The sequence below is a fragment of the Salminus brasiliensis genome, chromosome 7 (genome assembly GCF_030463535.1).
Source record: "Salminus brasiliensis chromosome 7, fSalBra1.hap2, whole genome shotgun sequence".
Classification (NCBI taxonomy): Eukaryota; Metazoa; Chordata; class Actinopteri; order Characiformes; family Bryconidae; genus Salminus; species Salminus brasiliensis.
This window is the reverse complement of record NC_132884.1, coordinates 41859003-41882633: the sequence shown is the minus strand read 5'-3', so window position 1 is coordinate 41882633 and position 23631 is coordinate 41859003. Positions and strand designations below refer to the sequence as shown.

At 42.1% G+C, this 23631-nt stretch overlaps 1 protein-coding gene across 1 annotated transcript in view; it reads right to left on the bottom strand.

Annotated features, from left to right (window-relative positions):
* Window positions 1-23631, bottom strand: part of cntn6 (contactin 6) — a 184701-nt gene that overhangs the window by 87132 nt on the left and 73938 nt on the right. The window lies entirely within an intron of this gene.

Below are 23631 nucleotides of genomic sequence, written 5' to 3'. Positions count from 1 at the left end.
TGTTTTTGTAGATCTGCTGATCTCCAATTTTCCAGTTTTCTCAGAATGGTGGAATAAAGAAAACATGCAGTGAACAGCGGTTCTGCAGTTCTGCGGTTCTGCAGTTCTGCAGTTCTGCGATCAGACTGGTTGGAGCTGACAGAAAGCCTACAGTAACTCAGATATACACTCTGTACAATTGTGGAGAGCAGAAAAGCATCTCAGAATGAACACCACCACCTCCAACCTTGAGGAGGATGAGCTACAACAGCAGAAGACCATGACAGGTTCCACTTCTGTCAGCCAAGACCACAAAGCTGAGGCTGCAGTGGTTTAGCACAGGCTTACTGATACTGCACAGCTGAAGACTTGGGGAACGTAGTCTGGTCTGATTAATCTCGATTTCTGCAGATGCTCACAGATGGTAGGGTCAGAATTTGGTGCCAGGAATCCCCATGAATGGACCCAACCTGCCTTGTATGAACAGTCCAGGCTGGTGGAGGTGGTGTAATAGTGTGGAGAAGGTTTCTGTGGCACACTTTGGGTTCGTTAACACCAATCAATCAGTAATTGCTTGAATTGCACCTTTCTATTTGAGAACTGCTGCTGACTAATATGCATCCCTTGATGGCTACACTTTGCCAAATGGCTTACAACAGCAAAAAGCTGTCACTTTACATGTGGTGTTCCTAATAAAGTGCTTAATGAGAGTGTTTTTGCATCGAGAGCACTGAATGCACCCTGCCCACCTCCAAGGAATCCAGAGGACTTCAAAGCACATCAGAGCCTCCAAGCTTGCACCACTTTAATTTATGAGAGGCATCGCTGCTGTTTTTACTTTTACAAATGGAGGCCCGAGAAGGGAATGAGTGTGATAAATAAAAGTGAACGTAGCATTTTCAGCACTTTCAGAGCCTCCAACTCAAAGCTAATACATTACAGAATTACACAGTAATGCAATGTCTATTTGTCATGTTGGTGGAACGTTGACATCCCTGATTCTTTTGTTTGATGACAGAGTCTCTGCTCTGTACTCACCCACAGATCAAGGCTATGCAAAATGCTCACAAGGCTAAACTTTGCAGAGTTTAGCAAAGTCTTCGGCAAATGTTCCCCCAGGAAATCCATTTCAGTCAGACGTATCGTCTTTCACATATGCTGTATTTATAGCAGGGAATTTCTGTTAGAGATTATATTATCTGTTGGTTAGCACTTTTTTTTTTCGTCCTGTGAGAAAAAAAAAAAAAAATATATATATATATATATATATATATATATATATATACCATATCTAGTCCTGTTCTAAATGAACTGAGAGGACAGTTCTTTTTCCAATGATTTGCACTCTGCTACACTATAACACCAGTTATCTTATAATGTACATACAGCACAATGATCATTCAGGGCTAAAATTGAAGTAGACACTTGGGCCAAGACATTTATTCATGCCTATCTTTGGGTTACTTTTGAGAACATCAAATACAGAAGAAAATGTCACAAAAACTCTTTTTTTGGATTTAATAAAGTGTATACAGGTGCTGGGTATGCAATATTGCTTATTCTCCACATTTCCTGAATCACCATGTTTTGTTATACGAAGTACAAAATTTGGAGCAGATAAATGTGTTTAGGAACTAGACAGTATTTCCAAAAGATGTATTCTAGATATATAAATAGATAGACAGGTAGATAGATAAATAGGTAGGTAGGTTGATAAATAGATGGATGGATGCATAGAAAGATAGACAGATGGATACATAGATAGGTAGACAGGTAGGTAGGTAGACAGGTAGGCAGGTCGATAGACAGGTAGATATATAGATAGATAGGTAGGTAGGAAGGTAGGTAGACAGGTAGGCAGGTAGACAGGTAGGTAGGTCGATAGATAGACAGGTAGATATATAGATAGATAGGTAGGTAGGAAGGTAGGTAGACAGGTAGGTAGGTCTATAGATAGATAGATAGATAGATAGATAGATAGATAGATAGATAGGAAGGTAGGTAGACAGGTAGGTAAGTGGATAAATGGGTGGATGGATGGACAGATAGATAGATAGATAGACAATTAGACAGATTCCACCTCATTGTCATTGCTTAATAAAAGTACAAAGTAATGGAATTCTAGGCATTTCCAAAGTGTCCACAATCTCTCCAAACTGTCCAGAATATTTCAGAAATGATCAGATTCTAAAAGCAACAAGTTGTTCGCTGATACAGTTCTCACTGATCTTCTGCAGAATTGTATTATGAAAATGTCATCATCAAATCCTAAGACTATAATTACAGTGAAGGATACATGGAATTACCGCACTGTCCAGTAGGAGTAAGTCAAAGTGGACGGGACATTTTGAAAACCCATCTGATGAGTGTTTTCAATTCCGATGAGTGGTGAGAACATTACCAGGGAGCGTTCCCACCGCTCAGTTCAACTGAAAAGGCTCCCTTAATTGGGGCAAAATGTCCTTAAGACTTTCCCACCAGTTCAGTCATATTGAGTTATTGTTAAGAGACTTTTTAAAAAACGTTATAGACAGACAATTTACTCAGACAAACTACAGCCGTTAACTATTTCTCTTTTTGTAATGTGGATGAACACATTAGTAACACTTCAGTTTAAGGAACACGTCCTGGGATTTTAGAAAGGTCTTGTTCTTAGTAAACTCATATCATTAAGTATTCATTATGATCAGTTTTGTATTACTAGCAGCTATGCATGCATATATACTTAAAATATAAATGATTCCCAGGGTTCTTTGAGTGACGCCACAGAAGAACCACTTTTTTCTTCTTCTTCTTTATTATCACTTGTTTTAAAAGTTTTTTTTTTTTCTAAATTTGATTGTTTACACTCGAACATTGTTAAAAATGGTTAAATATTGCTCAGATATTTTTTTAGACAGTACTTTATGTTCAAGTACTTGATAATGTTCAGTTTATCGTTTTATTTGAGGTTATTACTAATAAAGCTAATAGGATTTTTATAAACCAGTAAAGCTTCAAGACATGTTCCAAATAATGAAGTGTGGTTTTCTTAGGTTATGCAAAAAGAAGATGTTAAAAATACTCAGTTTTAATACTGACATATAAATGAAGTCTAATTTTAGCATCTGAAATGTGTTGATAATGTACATTTTTCATGTAAACTGACTTCTTCGAACCACTTTTGTGATACCTAAAACTATAATTCAGAATATGGGATTTTTTAAGTATTATTGACTCTTATTAATGTTGTATAAACGGCTGTTTGTCACTTATTAATCTTGAAAAAAGCAATAATTGTGAATTTCCCCACTGTGGGACTAATAATTATCTTATCTTAAACTTAATCCTAACTAGAACCTGAACCTGCTGGAATCAAAATATGCCAATTATGTACCATTACAATGTGAATTTAAGTGGAAATGCATACTCCAGGATTAAAAACACTGAGTTTGGTACTACAGCACTTCATAATGAATAAATGTTAACACACAGTAAAAAAAACACTGGGCAAATCCACAGAGAGGCAGTCACTCTCCCCTTCCTGCACATGAAAGTTCTCCCATCATTATGTCAAAGCTTTGGGCATCGTTTCTCATCCTTTTCACCAGCGACCACATCTCGGAGATCATTTGCTGAAAATGAAAAGAACTGACCAGGAAAGAAAAATGAGCTGGGATCAGATCGGAGATGGAGAGACAGATTAAATTAGATGAGATTGATTATGTTCCTGTATTATCTGCTCACAGGGACCACGAGTGCTGACCTTCAAATTCTCATTTCAGTCATCTCTATCGATTCAGAGTCTATTTTTTTAACCTCATGCTTTTTCTTCTTCTGTTTTTTTTTTCCAGTTGTTTGTTTGTCATTCTGCCCCGCCGGGGTACTGGCCACTATGAGTCTCAATCAAGTTTAGGAGGACGAGTCGATAACCGGATATTTGGTTGACGTCTTTATGAAACACACACGGTTGATGCATGACTGGCGAGTAGCTGAAATGGATGCTGAAACTGTAGCCAGTGCGACTTGGGAGAACTTCCTTTGACCTCATGGTTGGACTCTCTGAGGAACTCTTTCATTTAATCAATCTGTGAAGCAATGCTGCAACACGAAGAGGGTTCTGCAAGGTCTAATAGAACTGTGGGAAACGTGAAATGCAAACTTTATCAGTGGATTTACTGGAACCTCACTGGAGTCTATAAACGAGAGATCTATAAGTATTTGTTTGAAAACTAGGATTTCTTTTAGACTCCAAGAATTTCCTTAGACTGCAATACAATAGGGAAATTATGCAGAGAGAGGATCATTGTAAATTTAATGTAGTGAGAATTTCTAAGAATTAAAAAAAAATGTATTTAGCATTAGAATTTTATATTTAGTATTTGTATGTTGAAGAATATTTATAAAAAAAAGTCTTCCAACCTTCCTAAATTAATATATTTTTATGCAGTGCATAAAAGTATGCAGACATGGTTCAGCAGCTTCAGAATGGGGGGAAAATATGATTGTTGGTGTCAGAAGGGGCTGGTTTGAGAGTTTTTAGATCTGCTGATCTCCTGGGATTTTCTCAGAATGGTGCAATAAAGAAAACACATCCAGTGAGCGGCAGTTATGCACTTCTGCAGTTCTGCAGATGGCAACACTTTGTTGATGAGAGAGAACAACAGAGAAGGGTCAGACTGGTTGAAGCTGACAGTAGCTCAGATAACCACTCTGTACAGCTGTGGAGAGCAGAAAAGCAGCTCCGAATGAACAACCCCTCCGACCCTGAGGAGCCATGTCGCTTTCCATGGAGTGTTCCCAATTAAGTGTGTAGTGAGTGTGTAGGAGAACTGAGAATATTATATATACACAACGGCTGCTCAAGATTCAGAATGATTTCAGTGCTGTTAACATTCTCAGTAGTCACATCACATCACAGGACATGCAATGCCAATTAATTTTTATTTATTTTCTTTTTTTTGCTGCTTCAAACAAAAGGAAAAGTCACACTGTTCTCATTTCTGTTCTCAGATCTACCAGAGACAGATTATATATGCCCAATACTGTTTATTTTACTGCAATCTTGGATACACAGAGTGCATTATTAATATCATGACATGTTGGATCACTAACTTCTGGAAAAATAATGCAGTCAGTTTTTCCAATATCATGCAGCCCTAACATAAACACAGCCTTTGATTTACGGCAAGCTCACTCTAGTGATATTAAAGAGTCATATTTTAAAGTATTTTTCATTTCTTTTTAAAGGTAAATATTACATTATCTAATAAGACTTCAACAACTGTCAAATAGACTATTGTAGGGAGGTTACTTCAGCCCACACTAGCTCTCTTTACCAGAATGTTCCTAGGCCTGAGGCAACAAAGCCTTACAACTCAGTAAAACCCCACTCAGCAGAAGCAGCTACTTTCCCATGAATGGATGCACTTCATGCATGGACTGCATCTGACCAGTTACTCCGTTGATGTGCTAATACCAGTGAGCCTGAACTTCCAGTATCTTCTTAAGACTATTCTTAATTTCTACCTAACAGAAAGTCCAGCTCAGAGCAGGATTGTTCACAGCTCTGCTCTTATAATGATGGATCCCACTGTCCTCCTAAACTGAAAACACTGGTGTTCAGTCATCTCTATTGATTCAGAGTCAAAACTTTTTAACCTTGTGTTTTTTTCACGCTTAGGAAAACACTGGTGAAGGCCCAAAGCAAACACACATGCCAATGCACCATTACTGTACAGCATATTTGCATGTAGCGTTATAATCGCAATGACAGAGCTTTTTACCTTCTCCCAATAAATGGCCACCCAGCCCGACCTGCTGGAAGATTGCCCGCTGAAGTCCCCTCTACCTGCGTCAGACCAGCTGCCACCTACCAGTCCAAACTATCTGCCACTATTAATATCACCACTATTAACTATCTACACCATGATTATTATATTATCATTATGATCAGAGCAGCTTAACAGTTTAGATGGTTTGGTAATTTTTATCAATAATTTATAAATAGTTCTGATCAGAGGAGGACCCTCACCAGGGGTAAGCCTTGGTTCCTTCCAAGGTTTCTTCCTCCAGCTCTGAGGGAGGTTCTCCTTGCCACTGTCGCCGTTGGGGCTCACTGGGGGTCTTTGATCCTTCATGTCCTACGTTATTTCTTTTTTTGTCTCTGTCTTTTACTAAATACTAATTATATAAAGCTGCTTTGTAACGACAACAGTAAAAAGCCATACAAATAAATTTGACTTGACTTGATTTCAAACACCATGGGAACTCAACACAACACTGTTGACTCCCATTAAAAAAAGCCTTGCATTCAATCGCTACATCGAGTCCACCACCTACAGACGCACGCCTCCAGACCTTCATCTTCCCATGTTTGGCTTTTGAGCTGCTTTGCTAAGCCTTTTCTGCAGACCTTTTTATAGTTCTCGACCAGCATCATGGGGTTTCAAACTAAAAGTGTGCTTCCGTACTTTGAAGTCCTTTTCTTTTTCTTGTGCACTTCAGACCTTCACAGCGTGCTGGAACAGTGCATGTGTTTTCTTTACCTTTATCCTTTTATCAGTAAAACCTGTGTTTGTGTCGGTTTCCTGATTCCTGACCTCAACAAGCCACCTGCAACTGCCCCAATGGATGCATCCAAAGTTTTGAAGTTCCCATTTAACAAAAAGAGGTCATAGGATGTTCTTTTCTGGGGGGTAAATGCATACTAAGGCCATGCGTACTGTTCTGCATCAGTGCAGACCTGTTAGATCAGTTACTGTAATTCTTTTTTCCAATTGTCGTGTTGCTAAAACAGGAATATGAAGTGCAGGACGGCGTCTCATAATAATTTTGCACCACATTCATTCTTTACTCTTGCACAACAACTACAAGGCTAATGTAGCTATGGTTTGGTTCTTGTCAAAGTATCTTAGTCTTAGTCTTGTCCATTTTTCCAGCTTCAACACCTTAATCACCTTCAAGAACTGACTGTTCACTCACTGCATAATATATCCAATTCTTAAGAGATGCCACTGGAACCAGATCATCAATGTTATTCACATAAACTGCTGTAAGACACTGAAATGGTTGATTTATTAGGAACACCTTTACACCTATATATTCATGCAATTTTCTAAACAGGCAATCGTGTGTCAGCAGTGCAGTGAATAAAAGCATGCAGACATGGGTCAGCAGCTTCAGAATGGGGGGAAAATATGATTGTTGGTGTCAGAAGGGGCTGGTTTGAGAGTTTTTAGATCTGCTGATCTCCTGGGATTTTTTCAGAATGGTGCAATAAAGAAAACACATCCAGTGAGCGGCAGTTATGCACTTCTGCAGTTCTGCAGATGGCAACACTTTGTTGATGAGAGAGAACAACAGAGAAGGGTCAGACTGGTTGGAGCTGACAGTAGCTCAGATAACCGCTCTGTACAGCTGTGGAGAGCAGAAAAGCAGCTCCCAATGAACAACCCCTCCGACCCTGAGGAGTGTTCCCAAATAAGTGTGTAGTGAGTGTGTCGGAGAACTGGAACCAGATTATCAATGTTATTCACATAAACTGTTAGTGGTTTTAATGCTATGGGTGATGGATGTAACCTTCAGTCAAATCCAGTCAAAAGGGGCCACAGTCCAGCTCAGTTCAGTGATTTTCCTGCTCGAACACCCCAGGTTCAACTCAGCAGTTAGTTAGCAGGCTCAGTTACTGTTTGAGAAGGGAAATCATCAAACCGTGCTGGACTCCGGCTCTCCAAGACATCCTAGGTCTATAAAGCTGTTTTCTTCTACACAGCTTCTTTGATGCAGCTCCATTTCCTTCCTCAATTGCAGTCGTTTTCCATGGCCGACTTTTCTTTCCTTAATGTATTCCAAAATGCCGATTTCACCACGTCCAATTTCTCTGCTTTCAGACCAGAGTTCTTTTCCTCCAAGCATTAAAATCGCTTGTTCTTTCATATACTGTAATGTTGAACCTGCCCAGAACACATACCAAAGGCAGAAAATCTGCGATGCAGGCACTGTATACAAGAAATACACATCCAATAGTACATTTTTTTAGACATTAATATAAAATGAGAAACCACACATGGTCAGAGATATACCACCATTCTGTACCTTTGGCTTATATTCATCTGTTCATCTTTAATTCAAAACTACTTCAGGATACAGAATAATAACTTCACTCTAAACCAATATTTTAGAGAGCACTCATATAGTCATAAATCCTCCCTTTCAACACTTTCCCTTCAGTGAAAAGACGTTCTGGTGGAGTGTACTGACAGTGATCTAGTCTCCTACTCCATGCAAATGAATCTGTAAAGCCAGGGCACAGTGTGGTGGCTACAAAGAGTTCTGAGACTCCTTCAGATGTTGAACTCACTGTCTAAACAGCCTTGACTGCTCTACATCTCTCAATACCATCTGATATCTGGGGAAAATATGAGTATAATGACAAAAAAAAGGTGTAATTGGAATATTTACAATCTGGAATGATCAATCATTGCTGGTTGTAAATTATTGAGCTACAGTTTTTTACACTTCTGAAGATAACACTACCCTAAAGCTGCCACAGGCTGCAGGTATTGAGTATTTAAGCTGTTGTTTGGTGTAGAAATAGTAAGTGTGTGACTTTGGTTGGGGTGAAAATTGTTCAGATTTTTATCAATAATTTATAAATAGTTCTGATCAGAGGAGGACCCTCACCAGGGGTAAGCCTTGGTTCCTTCCAAGGTTTCTTCCTCCAGCTCTGAGGGAGGTTCTCCTTGCCACTGTCGCTGTTGGGGCTCACTGGGGGTCTTTGATTCATCATGTCTTACGTTATTTTATTTTTTATTTTTATCTCTGTCTTTTATTAATCACTATTTATGTAAAGCTGCTTTGTGACGACAACAGTTGTAAAAAGCTACACAAATAAATCTGACTTGACTTGACATTAATTTTAGTAATTGTAAGCAAGCTGAAAAGATTACAGCCAGTTAACTTTTAGCTTTCCTGGGTTCGACTTTCTTTAGTCTTACCAACAAAAACACAAGCCAGTGCTTTCCTCTCTAATGTGAGTTCAGCTCCAGTTTGGTTCCCCAGCTTTCACTTCGTTATGTGCCGAATTTGAGCTTCTGCAGACAGTGCTACAGGAAAAGCCTTGGTCATACATCCTGATTCCCACAGCAACCTGCATTCCCATAACTAACAGAGTCTGGAGGTTATGAGCTGCTTTCCAGTATCAACATCATATATTCCTGAAGTCGCCGTCACATTTTACAGTTTCACTGATTACATCTTTCACTGATGCATCCTCTAGTGGGTGGGGTTTATGTAAATTTTGAGGGTGTAAATAAAACAGACTGTGATGTAACAGTTTGGGGGTGGGGTTGGAATTGGCCAGTTTTACAGCTCTGTTTTGGTTCTGCCAGGTTTTCGTTTGAAGAAGGAACAGCAGTGTCCGAGGTTCACGGTTTGTCACGACCATCTACTGAACTCTCATTGTTCTTTGCCATGGAAAAGGCAGTTTTCCACTGTAGGGCAGCTTTAAGCAGAATTTCCACCACTGGTAAAGTAATAGGATGTGATTAGTTGATTCTTAAGTCCAACAGAAATGTAACAATTTCCACAGGATGTGTAACAAGCCCCAAATGCTTTAAGCCATTAACAAGATGCAAAGATGGTCGATGCTAATTTCAGTTTGGTTCCTTCAGCTCTCTGCTGAAGATCCAGGCTGTCTGGCTTGATTTTCGTTCCTTTAGCTGTGCCCACATCCATCCTCTCCTCTAAGCTCTGCAAGAGATTTGAGGAGGAACAAAAAAAAAAAAAAAAAAAAAGGGCCCGGCACATCTGTCCGTTGCCAGATATGGCACGATAATATGTGTCAAGATGTAGTGCCAGACTGCCTGTGTCGAATTATCTCTCTGACAGCAGAGAGGTGCTCTATTTTAATGATGCATGGGGACCCTGCTGTCCTCTGTGACGGGGGGTTTCTTGGTCACAGTCCAGCAAAGAAAAAAAATTCAAAAGTAGTTGATCACGATCCCATCGTGATTAATTTATATACCAGGGGAAAATACAATGGTAATAATTCTTGTGCCCAGCGGATAGCGGTCGCAGGTGGTGAAAATACCGAGTGGGATGAAGCCTGGCTAATGGTGCCTGCAAGGGAAGCGATCTGTCAGGGATAATCTCCAATAATACTGGGACATGGATAATGTACCCCCCACCCCCCCAAATCCTCCTTCTACTGGCTGCAGATGAAGAGATTGCACTGCAGTCTTTATGAAAGTGGGTGAAGAGGCTGATATTGGCATGCCGTTTGGACTGGCAACTGCACCAGGAGATCTCGCTAAGAAACGTCCCATTCTTCAGAATGAAGACATGCAGAAAGCAGCATGTCAATGTTTAGTCTTAGAGCGTTTTCACACCTGAATGTCTGGACCAAGGCTCATGTTTTTGTTTTTGTCTACATTCGATTCGGTAATTACAGGGGTTACACTACTCTACACTACACTACTGATTTGTACCCCGATTTTAGCCCCGTTTTGGGCAACCAACCCCAGTTTGGGCTGGTTGGCTCTAGAATCTGAAGGTTCTTTCAGTCGGAGTCGACAGTTGGAGAGAGAATTGTGTAGTGTGTGAGGGTCGCAGACTCTGATTGCATTCCAGACCAGTCAGAGCATATCAAACAACTCTGAGTGTAATCTAGTAGTATATACTGGCCAGCTCCTCAATCTGATTGGGTCCTGTCCATAGCCAATGAAAACTGAGCACAAAAAGTTAAAGTTGCAGTTTTAGGCAGTTTTTAGGTCACAGAACTAACTCTCTCTTTTTACCTTCTCTGAGTGATGACCACCAGCCCGACCTGCTGGAAGATTGCCCGCTGAGGTCCCCTCCACTTGCGTCAGACCAGCTGCCCCCTACCAGTCCGATCAGCAGGCACCCCACCCACCACTGCTACCTGTTTAATGACCATGTTAAACCTAAATGGACTCTTAACTATCTGACTATTAATATCACCACTATTAACTATCTGCTGTATCTGGTTTGGTCATTTTTATCAATAATTAATAAATAGTTCTGATCAGAGGACGGGTTGGGTCCCCCTTGTGAGTTTTGGTTCCTCCCAAGGTTTCTTCCTCCAGCTCTGAGGGAGTTTTTCTGGCCACTGTCGCCGTTGGGGCTCACTGGGGGTCTTTGATTCTTCATGTCTTACGTTATTTCTTTCTTTGTCTCTGTCTTTTACTAATTACTAATTATGTAAAGCTGCTCTGTGAAAACAACAGTTGTAAAAAGCTATACAAATAAATTTGACTTGACTTGACTTTAGGGAGTTTCTAATTATAAAACCAACATCAACCAGTATGTGCTGTGCCACTCACCTCCAGTTCCCTCTGCAGCCTGTACAGACCATGCTGACTTAATTCTCCCATCCACGACCCCACCCAAAAGTGTTTTTCATGTTTCAGGTCACAATTCTGCATCCCCTAGGTAACGCAAGACATACGTGTTTTGGGGGTGTGTCCGGTTCGGTTCAGCAACAGGTTGAAACGGTGTAGTGTGTAATCCCTAGTCGTTCTCAGTGGGGTAATGTGGGAAACCCAGTCTTTTACAGTCTGCTTAATGTCAGCAGTGCTAAAGCAGTGCATAAGCCCAAGGCTTAAGTTTTGGGTTCACATTTGTGCACTAAAGAACTCCCTGTACTTGACAGTGATTGGTTTGCAGTGGGTTGTGCATCAGATGTCAATGTTTTGTCAATGGAGATGCCCTTAGTGGTTGTTCCAGAAATGGGGATTCAAGACTTCAGGACTGAACAGCATCAAACAATCAAACCAAAAAGCCAACATCTGTCCATGAAATACATGGACAGAAATATTGGGACACCTCTTTATTCATTGTTTCTTTTGAAATCAAGGTTATTAAAAAGAGTTCCCCTGCTTCTATTGGAGTAACTGTCTCTACTGTCCAGGAAAGAAGGATTTCTACTACTTCATTGACAGAAGAGTTAGTGAGGTCAGGATGTTGACCCACCTCATCCCCAACTCCCCAACTCGTCCCAAAAGTTTTGGACCGAGCACCATCCATGATTCCAGAGAACACAATTCCTCCACTGCTCCACAGCTCAATGCTGGGGGGCTTCATACCACACTAGTCCAAACCTGGCATTATTATTAGGCAGCATGGTGCCAATAGGTTCAAGTTTATCTGCTCAAGGGAGTCCTATTCTACTGGCAGTACTTCTCTACAGGGACTAGACAAGGTGAGTATGTACATTTGCAGATCAGTGTCAGCAATGGGTGAAACTTAAAGTGGTGAATGCATTCATTTGAAGGGGTGTCCACAAACATTTGGACATACAGTGTTCAACTAATGCCTTAAGCACTGTTGTTTGCTTCGAAGGCAAAATCAGAATTAGCTTGCCTCAAATTCTTGTAATTGGTCCCAAAGTCCAAACCCCTGCAAATCAACCCCACTATGGTTCAGTTTGATCCAGATAGAGATCACCTTTTTTGGTAATTTTGCACATGTTTTTTTATGATTCAGACCAGACTGAAAAGTCAAATGAGACCAAACAAGGTAGACCCTGAAAGTACTCTAAATCAGCAGCTGTCAAAGTCTGGTGCGTCCTAAAAAGAGAAAGCTAATAACTGTCATCAGTAGTGCACCGGTTGAAATGACGCATGCCAGCATACGTGTATAGATCAGCCGAGGGATCCGATGAATTTGTCAGTTTTTTTGAGCTACTTCACTCCCACGTCCGCCTGACCTTGAAAAGTGCTCCTCGCCGAGGTGCGGCATCGGGCCAGCGCATTACGCAATTCATCGCTGTCATGCTGTGGCGAGGCAGGGGAGACCTCAAGGCCACCTCGCTGTAACTTTAGCATCAACTGGTACTGAAATGCAGAGACTTTACAAGATATTCTGCATGAAATGTAAACAAAAACAATACTGAAACTGAAAAACATTGCTAAATCAGTTCCAGCACATATTCAATAAACCCCAAAAATAGTTCCTAAAAAAACAGGATAATAAACAATAGGTCAACACAGGTCAGAGAGCATACTGGCGTTCTGTCCTTGACCTGGACGGAGGCCAGCCTGCTACTAAAAAAAAAATAATAATAACCTACTTCAACAGCCATGACTATTACGAAATTACTAAAGTCTTAGGGAAACACTGTAGAGGGTTCGAGGCCTCATATACTTAACTGACTTACTGCAATTACTCACTTTGACACAAGTGAATGTTCAATTATGTGTATATAAGTATTAAATTATGCGTATATATATTATATATCCATATAATTGAATACTTACAACATTCACTTGTATATCAAGCTGTGCATTAAAATAAATGACTTCCGCTTCTCCCACCAAGGATATTTTGGTCAGTAATGCAATTAATAATTCTGTGACGACCTCATACTGTGAGACAACCAATCCCACAGTGGGGCAAGTTGTCATGAATTGCAGTCGTCATAAATCAGCAACAACCTCACTCGCGGATGCGGCTTGGAGGTATTAAAGATACCTGCCTGAGATTTGTGTGCATATCATTTTAAGCCTAAAAGATTTAGTCCACATTTTGAGTAGCTGAGAAACTAAACACAGCATGGGGCGTTTGGTCCTCTCTTCTGTAAGCTGACTGTACAGGTGGGAAAAGAGATGCTTCTTCATCTTCATCTTCTTAACAGAATGTCCTTTGAAGATGTGTGACCTCCAAAACGAAACCCCTTTGGGAATCCCACATGCAAGAGCTATGTTTTTAATATGGGTTTAAAACAAAAGCAGGCATACAAAGGCAGGGAAATGACCCCCACCATAATAATATTATTAATAATTCATCATCAATTAAAATAAACACTCACCAAGCACTTCATCTACCCATTTGTGGAATGATCTAATCAGCCAGGTAAGTAGCAATGCATAAAATCATGCAGATCCAGGCCAGCAGCTTCAGGTAATTTTCCTATCAGCAATCAGATGTTGTGATGTTTGGTGCCAGACAGGCTGGTTTGGTTATATCTAGAACTGCTGATCTCCTGGAATAAACAAAACATGTCCAGTGAGCAGCAGTTCTGCAGTTCTGCAGATGGCAACACCTTGTTGATGAGAGAGGTCAGCAGAGAAGGGTCAGACTGGTTGGAGCTGACAGAAAGGCTACAGTAACTCAGATAACCCCTGAATGCACAACACCATCTCCAACATTGAGGAGGATGAGCTACAACCAGCAGAAGACAACTCTGGGTTCCACTTCTGTCAGCCAAGAACAGAAAGCTGAGGCTGCAGTGAGTCAGCACAGACTGGAGAGACATAGCCTGGACTGATGGAAGGGTACACAGATGGAAGGGTCAGAATCTGGCGTCATCAGCATGAATCCCTATGATTGGACTCAACTTGCCAACTTGTCTGGTGGAGGTGGTGGTGTAATGGTGGGTAATGTAATACATGGCACACATTGGGCCATTGATGCCAAGCAATCATTGCTTGGATGCAAAAGACACCTTGAGCATTGTTGCTCATTCATGGCTATACTTTACTAACGGCTACTATTTTCTAACGGCTACTTCCAGCACCATGGACATGCCAATGATTTTAATGATGTCACTAGATCTGGATCCAGTAGAACACCTCTGAGATGTGATTCAAGGCATACAAATGCTCCTGACAAATCTGCAGGAATTGTGTGATGCAATCAAAATGACAACATGAACCAGAATCTTAAAGAAATGCTTCCAACAGCTTGCTGAATCCATGCAATCAAGAATTGAGGCTGTTTAGGGAGCAAAAGGAGGTCCTACTCAACTACTTAGTATTAGTGTCATTCATGATGCATGGTTACACCACATCCACTGCTTCACTATTTCACTTTTTGCACTTATTAATGAATTAGTAATAAGATAAAAAGTAATTATTATGCATGACATGGAAAATCAGCATATTTCAATGTCACACGATAACTTTGTATCTCCAAAATGTCAAGTTTAAGGAAAAAGAGAAAAACCTTCTTAACTTTCACTGGAATTCAATGTAAAAATATTGTATTCCAAGTCATTTGAAGCATTTCTATTGGTCCGTTTATTATGAATGTTTGACATAACGTAGAGATCAACAGTAAGATTTACGTTGGGTCAAAAATGCAAAATATAAAAAATGAAGACACAGCGACGATATGTTCTCACATCACGAGCATGCTAAAATAGAAATAAACGAAAGCCTGTAGAGAAGTACAAGCATGACCTCATTTGCACACCTGCTCCATGGCCAAAGCTGCCCTTCTGTCATAATCAGCAACGTTAGCATTTTTTAGATGATGTAATGCCTTGGCCGCCACTGCCCAAGCCAAAGCTCAGCATCCGTTGTCCTCATTTCCATTGTGAAATAAATCAGAGGCTCTCTGACAGCTGAGTGAGTCCTCACACTGAGTCCATGCTAAGCCTCGGTGTAGCCTGCAGCAGCTAGTGGCAGCAGCAGCAGGGACTAGGAACGCGTTCCCTCAGCCAGGCTGTGGGAGCCGAATCGGAACACAGCCTTCAGTCAGGTTCCGTCAAACTGGCCTGCCAGGCCCCAGCCTGCAATCTGCCTGCAACACAACCCATCTGCAGAAGTCTGTAGAGCGCCCTGGCTCTCTGTCCAGCTCCTCTGTGCTCGAAAGATCTGACTGACTGTTAGTATTTTGGGGTTTTAAGTAAATCATGTGTATCAGAGCATGAACCAAGCACATGTACTCTTAGAAGTAAAGGTGCGTTAGATGGTTATTTGAGCGGTGCCATAAAATATTTCTAGCTAGTTTCTAGCTTCAGAACATGCTCATAGTGTGTTTGACTGGTTGTGTAAAAAGGCTGGTGTAGAGTTGAGTTCTCAGGTCATATTCAGTGTTCACTGGGGGAGGAGGTTAACCAGCGGTTATTTTTCTTATAATCCAGACTTTTAACCGTCTGTTATTTTGGGAGTCATAATCTGGGGTGAGATCCATTTGCCCGGATCCAGCAAACATGCTTAACATGCCGTCACTTTCGTTTCTGCACGTGATAGGGGCAGTGGTGGCTCAGCGGTTAGAGCTCCGGGCTGTCGATAACAGGGTTGTGGGTTCGATTCCCGGGCTCGGCAAGCTGCCACTGTTGGGCCCTTGAGCAAGGCCCTTTACCCTCTCTGCTCCCCGGGCGCTGGATTTGGCTGCCCACTGCTCTGTGTGTGTGTGTACTCACTCCCCCTAACACATGTGTGAGTGTGTGTTCACTACCAGATGGTCAAATATCACCATTGTTTATTCTATCGCAGATTTTGGTTTTGTGGCTGCATATTGTTGTTACTTGATGTCGAGCTGTTCTTATGGTGATGCTAATTGGTGCTGTATGTTTAATAGAGTATATATAAAAAATCAGGGTATTGCAGCCTATTATTTATCTTTAAAAGTGTTTTATCCGTAACTTGATGAGTAGTCATAAGAGGAGATTAAAACTCTTAGGTACGGGTTCTGACCCATTCTGAAAAGGGGTTCTATACCTCAACACATGGAATACCTGTTTTTAATGAGCATTTTTTAAAACGTTCTTTATAGAACTATATCTTACAGATTGTCAATCCTAGAGTTGAATGATTTATCCAGGCATCACCCATATAGGAATTACTACTACTTTCCTCAAGGATCATTTTAAGGGTGTTGAACCAACTATTGCTGCATTTTGCGGCAGCAATTCAGTCTCTCCTCGGTTTCAAAAGCATACAGCTTCACTCCCCGTGTCGTTTCTTTTGATGTACCCCAGTTCTGACACAATAGAAGCAACAGGAGAATCGGGAATAAAAGGATGGCTTCTTATAGAAACGTGAAGATTATGTTCGTCTGAAGATATGAACAAAAAACGGCGCGATGGCTGTGGAGCGGTAATGTTAAGTGCAGCAGAAAGCTTTGAGTTATGGTCGTCATAAGCCCCCCTAAAAAAGAGCAGGCCTACCTCACAGCAGGTATTGATGGATCGAGCTCGTAACTGAGTGAGGGCTGTAATTTAGACGCTCATTTCAGACAACACACATTTCCATTACGCCACAGGGCATAAAATCCTTCCCATAGCTGTCAAGGAACCACTGTTTGCTGTAGACAAATCCATAACTCAGGCTTCTTAAGGAGACAAATGTGTAAATAATGTGTTTAATGAGACAGTATGTGTGAATGTATTACTGGCGTTTCAGGTGTCACATCAGTATGAATGTAATAAAGGGGATGAACTAGACTAAGCTGCTGTACTCCAGGTTCTTAAGCTGGCTAGACTGAGTTCTGTGAGATACACAGGGACTGAAAAGGTAGAGGCCGCAGTTAGGATCTGGGATTACAACAAGTTCTTGTTGAAAATGAGGACTTCTGGCTTCTTCCTGTGTTTTAAAACACTACATGTCCTAATGTTTGTGGACACCCCTTTTAACTAACACATTTAGATACTTTAGGTTGCACCCAAATGCACACTCTCTGAAACAGATAAACATGAACCTATTGGCACCATGCTGCCTAAAGTCAGGCGTGGGCTGGAGGGGTATAAAGCCAAAATCTAGTAGAAAGCCTCCTTCTTCCCCGGACAGTAGAGACAGCCACTCCAACAAAAGCAGGATAAACTCTTTAATACCCTTGATTTCAGAAGAAACAATGAATGAACAGGTGTCCCAATACTTTAGTCCATATAGTGTACTGCCAAATTCATTAAATTCCCCACCAGATTTACTGGATGCAACTCCTTGGGTTCTTCCCCTTTTGTACCACCTTGTCGCTGCTTTTAACAGTGTTGAAAGATATGTTTGATATGGTTAGAAGTCCCATAGCAGCCACCATAGCAACCTGGAACACCTCTGCAAGCATTCAGCATAAGCATTTTTACCCTAGCAACCACATCACAACAGCTTATCAACTGCCTGCAAGTGGGAACCACCAGCTGTGTTTCCTTCAGGAAATACACTGCACTAATGATATCCAGGCTCTGTCAGTTTACTGCAGGTCGCGTGTTGCTGCTTCAGAGGTGTTCAGCTTGTTTGTAAGAACTGTTGTTCATACAAACTGTAGTAGGTCACATCCTAACGTTCGCAAAACTGTATAAGATTCACATTGGTTTCCTTTAAAACGAGGAAATGGAGCAACAGGCCGAGCAAAACGAACCCCAGCAGGTTTATAAGATATTCTTGCAGTTAGCAGTTAAAAACACTCGTGAAGCAAAGACTCATTAACTTGATTAGTTAATGATATTAGTTACTATTGCAGTTACAATTACAATGACTGACTGCAATCAAATCCTTCTTACAGCAAAGTCCAAACATCAAGTGGTCATGTTGGACGAGGTGTTGGAACGATGGTGTACCTTAAGTTAGCTTATAGCTTAATTAGATCACCTCACATGGTCTAGGAGAGACAGCTTCCCTATAACATTTAGCATTTACATTTACATTTAAGGCATTTAGCAGACGCTCTTCTCCAGAGCGATTTACGAAAGTGCTTTGCTATTTACCCAAGAAGAACCTCAGCTAGTTTAAATAGACTCATAATTCAAGGATCCTCTAATCTTAGACTCTACTAAACACAAGTCAATATGGAGACCATAACACTCTACTCTTCACCCAAGTCCTCTCAGAAGAGGAGGGTCTTCAGTCTGGGTTTGAGGACAGCGAGCATTGGACTCTGCTGTTCGGACACCCAGGGGAAGTTCGTTCCACCACTTCGGTGCAGGACAGTAAAAAGTCTGGACGCTCGTCTTCCGTGGATCTTAAAGGATGGCGGGTCGAGCCGAGCCGTACTTGAAGCTGGAAGGGCTCTTGGTGCAGATCGGCTTTTGACCTTTGCCATATGTAACAGCTTAGTGAGGTCAACTAATTTAATTCCTACGTTATACAGTAGGGCCTGTATGAACAATATGACATACAGCCAGCTTCTATTGATATAAAGGACCACCATTTAGGATATCGTCGCTGTCACACAAAAATCTTGTATCTCCAAATCGAATATCTCCAATTTTACAGGAGTAGAAAATTATTTTATATTATTTTTTTTTATAATATTATTTTGGAGCATTTATGTTGGTCCATTTATCATGAAATTCTCAATATACAAATACACAATATAAAGAACAATTGCCAGCTTTAAATAATGTCATAAAGTGTGACACAAGGTTTATGGATGACAGCAACCGTATAAAGTCCTTAAACCGTTCACAACAACTCTCACCCTGCCCAGGCATTGTACAACATCATTGTAACCACATCATCATTTGTCCTGCTCCTCTTTCCGAAGACACTAGCAATCCTCCAGCGCCGTACCGAATGCAAAAAAAGGTCATCCAGAGAAATATCATTTCATAAACAAATAGCTCTCGCGCATTACCTTATCGGGAGGGGGAAAGTTGGCGGACTGAATTCAAAACCATTGTTTACACACGCTGCATACGACCTGGATTCTGCACTAAAACCAGCAAGGCCATTTACTCATAGTAATTTGGTTTCCCAGTGCAAGCAAGACTCCAGCAGGGCTATCATAGGAAGACAGATCGTTTGTGCAGGTGGAGGAGAGCAGACTGCAGTGGCCTAATAAAAAAAAAGACAGAAAGACAGAAAGACAGAAAGAAAGAAGCACTCTGCATACGGGCCCATGCCTGTACGACGAGGACCTGCTGCTTGGCAATTTCGCTGCAGTCTTGGGGAGCGCCATTAACCATTAGCCGCACACTCACTATGATTAATACAGGAAAACAAAAGCAAACGGATGGATCGGAGGAAGGACGTTAGGGGTGCAAAAGGGAGGGAGGTAGGCAGGGAGTGAGCGAGCACAGATGCCCTGAAGAAATGTTTAAGAGCTCTTAGGGATTTGACAAACTGGCTGAGCCGGCAGAAGACGTGGAGATATAAAAAGCGCCGTATTATCACCCGCACTGTACGTCTGTGACCCCCATTTTCTCATAATTCACCGTGGGAGAGGAGGAGTGTTCCAGGTCAGTTGGCCACCTCGGAGTTAATTGGCTTTATTGATTTCGGTGGCGGAAAAACAGACGTCTGCTGAGAGGAACGTGTGTACAAGTGTCAACAGAATACTTTTGTCAGAACTGCTGCTTAGATAATGCTTGTTTAAATCGACCTAGCGTACCCGTGTTCACCAGCTCCCTTGGGGCAGCGAGTTACAAATCAAATGAGAACATACGCTGTCGCGTGGGCACGTAAGGGGCCACATTGGTGTCCGTCACAACTGGCGAGCTCCTTCGTCGTTCACTGGAATGAACGGTTCCCTGAAAGGTTTCAATAAACGCCAGATGGGTTAATGTTCTAGACCTTGTTTTCCCTGAATAAGCATCTCATATAGTCCCATAATGAGCGCACTGACAAGGCAAGTAAATGCTTTATTGAGCTGACATGATTTATGCCAACTGCAAAACAGCTGGTAACTGCGCATACCCTGACTCCTGATTGGTGGATCGGTGGACACTTAATCCCTTCCCAATCAATATCTCATGTCTACCTGCAACTGGGAATGGGTATTGCAAGTCCTCCCCGCCCCTCGGGATGCTATAAACACCATCAATAACATATTACCACCCATATCTATATCGCCCCCCCCCCCCTCTGACGAGGGTGTTGAAGGATGGTGTCAGGAGAGCATATGATACCGGATACTAATGGTCACTGTCCTTCTTGTACGGCTTGTGTAGCAGGAAAAGGTCACTGGAAAGACTTGCTGAATGCTCCACGAAAAAATAAAACAGGGACAATCAGCAGGTGTGCGATTAAAAGCGTCCTTAACTAAACGGACCAAACTTGGGATTTCTTTCCCTTTCCTCCGCAGCGCCGCCACCATCCACGGTCCTGTCCGTTCGAGCCTGTCCCCCATTGCTTATCCGTGCTGCGTGCTCCATTACCGATGTCCGAGGTGTTGTGTTTGCAGGCCTCACAGAGGAAGGACTCTATCTCTGCTGCTGCTCGAGTATCACACGGCCCTGTCGGAAAGCGCCGCTAAGTGCCCTGAAGCCCTGGCTCGTATTTCCTCTACCCTCCAGATTATGAATGATAGGGAAACTCTTTTTACATTCATTACCGAGGCTCCCATGAATAATTCATCCGCTCAAATTACAGCGGCTGAAAATGTTCAACCGTGTTGTATCTGGCCCCTTCTTCTCCAATAGATCACGGCCGGTACGCATGATGTATTCGCCAAGCGAAGCGTCACCCATCCCTTTTGTGAGATCTTGAAAGAAAAAAGGAGAAAAACGTGGAAAAAATTCCCAGGGCGAGGCTGCAGCACAGATGTGAAACATTCGGATCGTGTGGATAAGTCAGACTTTTTTCGGGAGGGATGACGCTTGTTTTTGCAATTGCTTGCCGCTATGATACACCATCAGATTGCATTATCTGCTCCTACTTTAAGAGTAATTCAAGGTGATAGCAGAATGCACAGCACAGTAATGAATTGCCTCGGGTCAAGTATCAAATCCTGCGAGGATGCAAGCAGGAGAACAGAGCGTGTATGTGTGTGTGGGTAGGTAGGGGTGTGTGTGTGTATGAGTAGGAGGGGGAACAACAAATCATAAAGTGCTGAGGCTGTAACTCAGGCCTCACCATGCTGCGTAATATCATCAGAGCTTCTACGAGTGCCATCAACAGAGCTCAGGCCACGTCGCCTATGGGGGGTGGGGGGGTGGTTGGGTTGATGGGGGATGTCAGTCAACCAAATAATGCCACGGACAGTGCTGGTATTTCACAGAGAGGGGACGGAGTCCATCATCCAACCTGGGTCATAGACAGACTGATTCTACTAAAGGTTAGCCGCAAATTGTGACCGGTCCCTCCTCCCACCCCGGCGGAGATTTTGACAAAGCGGCGGCAGCCGAGAAAAGGGAAAGGGTCAGTGTCAGCAAGATTAGTCTTCTCCAAGTCACCAGGAGGGAGGACAATGACAAAGTTAAGGGACGGGCCGGGAGCGCTCGGAAGAAGAATGGTCGAGAGCGTTAAGGCGAAGAAAGTGTGTAAAGTATGATAAGTGACAAAGAGATGTTCCAGCCTGACTAGGGCTCTGGGTTCTAATAAGCATTAGGTTATGGAATATTGATTCCATGACATTTCAGAGGCAGCACAGAGCACATGTACACCCGCAGATTAATCAGGAGGTTATTGACATCCTTTGGTGTAACTGTGAGGCCTTTGGAACAGATGGCTGATGAAAACGGCCTCTGTCAAATGACAGACCACCACCTACAATCAGACCCGGGGCCTTTTTAACACTCAACTGGTGGTTGAGAGACCACTCAACTTGTTAAGATGTCATCTTTGAACACTATCCAGGGCAAGCTTCCCTAATAGAAACCCCTTTCAGCCTTTTGGGCAGTGCACCCATAGAGAAATCTTATATTATGAAGAATTTGGCATACATTGACAGAAGTATTGGGACACACATAATAATCATTGACTTCACATGTTTGATTCAGTCCCATTGCAACCACAGGTGTATAAAATCAAGCCCCTGGCTATGCAGTCTGCCTTTCTTCCACACATTAGTGAAAGAACGGGAGGTTCTGAAGAGCTCACTGAACTCCAGCGTGGTTCTGTATGTAATAGGAGACACCGCTGCACTATCAACAACAAGTCAGCTGGTGAAATCTCCTCCCTCCTAGATCTTCCTCCATCAGCTGTGAGTGGTGTTTTTATTGAACAGTTTAGGAGGAACAGCTCACAGAGAGCAGCTCAGTGTCCACCGAGTGTCTGTCAGACCACGTAAAGTTACAGAGCGGGGTCAGGGCCGAGTGCTGAGCTCAGAGCAGAGTGCAGAAAAGCCTCCAACTGACTCAATAACTGCAGCAGAGCTCCAGACCTGCTGCTGCTGGTAGAGCTTAGAGCAAAGGGGGACCAGCTCCATGTTAATAAAGCCTATGGGTTTAGAACGGGAGGTCATATAAGCTCTTGTAGGTGGAACGTGTAAGTGTCTCAATACTTTTGTCCATATTGTTCATGTCTGTAAGTCAAGTTAAGTAAGTTGCTATATAAGTCATATTCCAATATTTGACAAATATGTTGGATAAAGGGGATTTTCATATGTTTTAATATAGGTCACAGTTGAAGTATCTGAAAAGGACTGTATTACACATGGTACTTTACCATAGTGCTGTTTACTGCCCATGTCAGTGTTCTTATCTAACTGCTTGGGCAGCTTAGATATAGTCTGATAGATCCAGAGAGCTGCAGGAATAGTTTTACAACGGAAGAGCGTAACGGTGATGACTTAAGCTGAGGTGAAGTCGATACCCAGGTTCCTTCTGTCCCACTAAAACAGGAGTGTCAGGCTTTGGTCCTGAAGGACCACGGATCTGCAGAGTGTGGCGTTTTCTCTGATTTAACACATCCAAGCCATCTCTCCAGCTAATTACCAAGGCAATCACAAGTTGAATTGAGTGTGCTAGAGGGAGGTCAACACTAGACTCTGCAGTCTTGGGATTCTGCAGAATTGAAGTGTAACTTTTACTGTTAAATATCTCACAGTCCACAGAGTAGTATAAGCAATATCAAATAACACCATGATAAAAAAAAAAAAAAAAACATGGCAGCTGCTAACATACCTAAGAAAACCTTGTTGCATCCTACTATACACTTACATCAGAATATTCTGACAACGCCTGGTTTGGAATGAAGCTGGCCCATTATATCAGCTACACTGACCATATAGGAGCACTGTGTAGTTCTCCAATTCCAGCCTGTATCC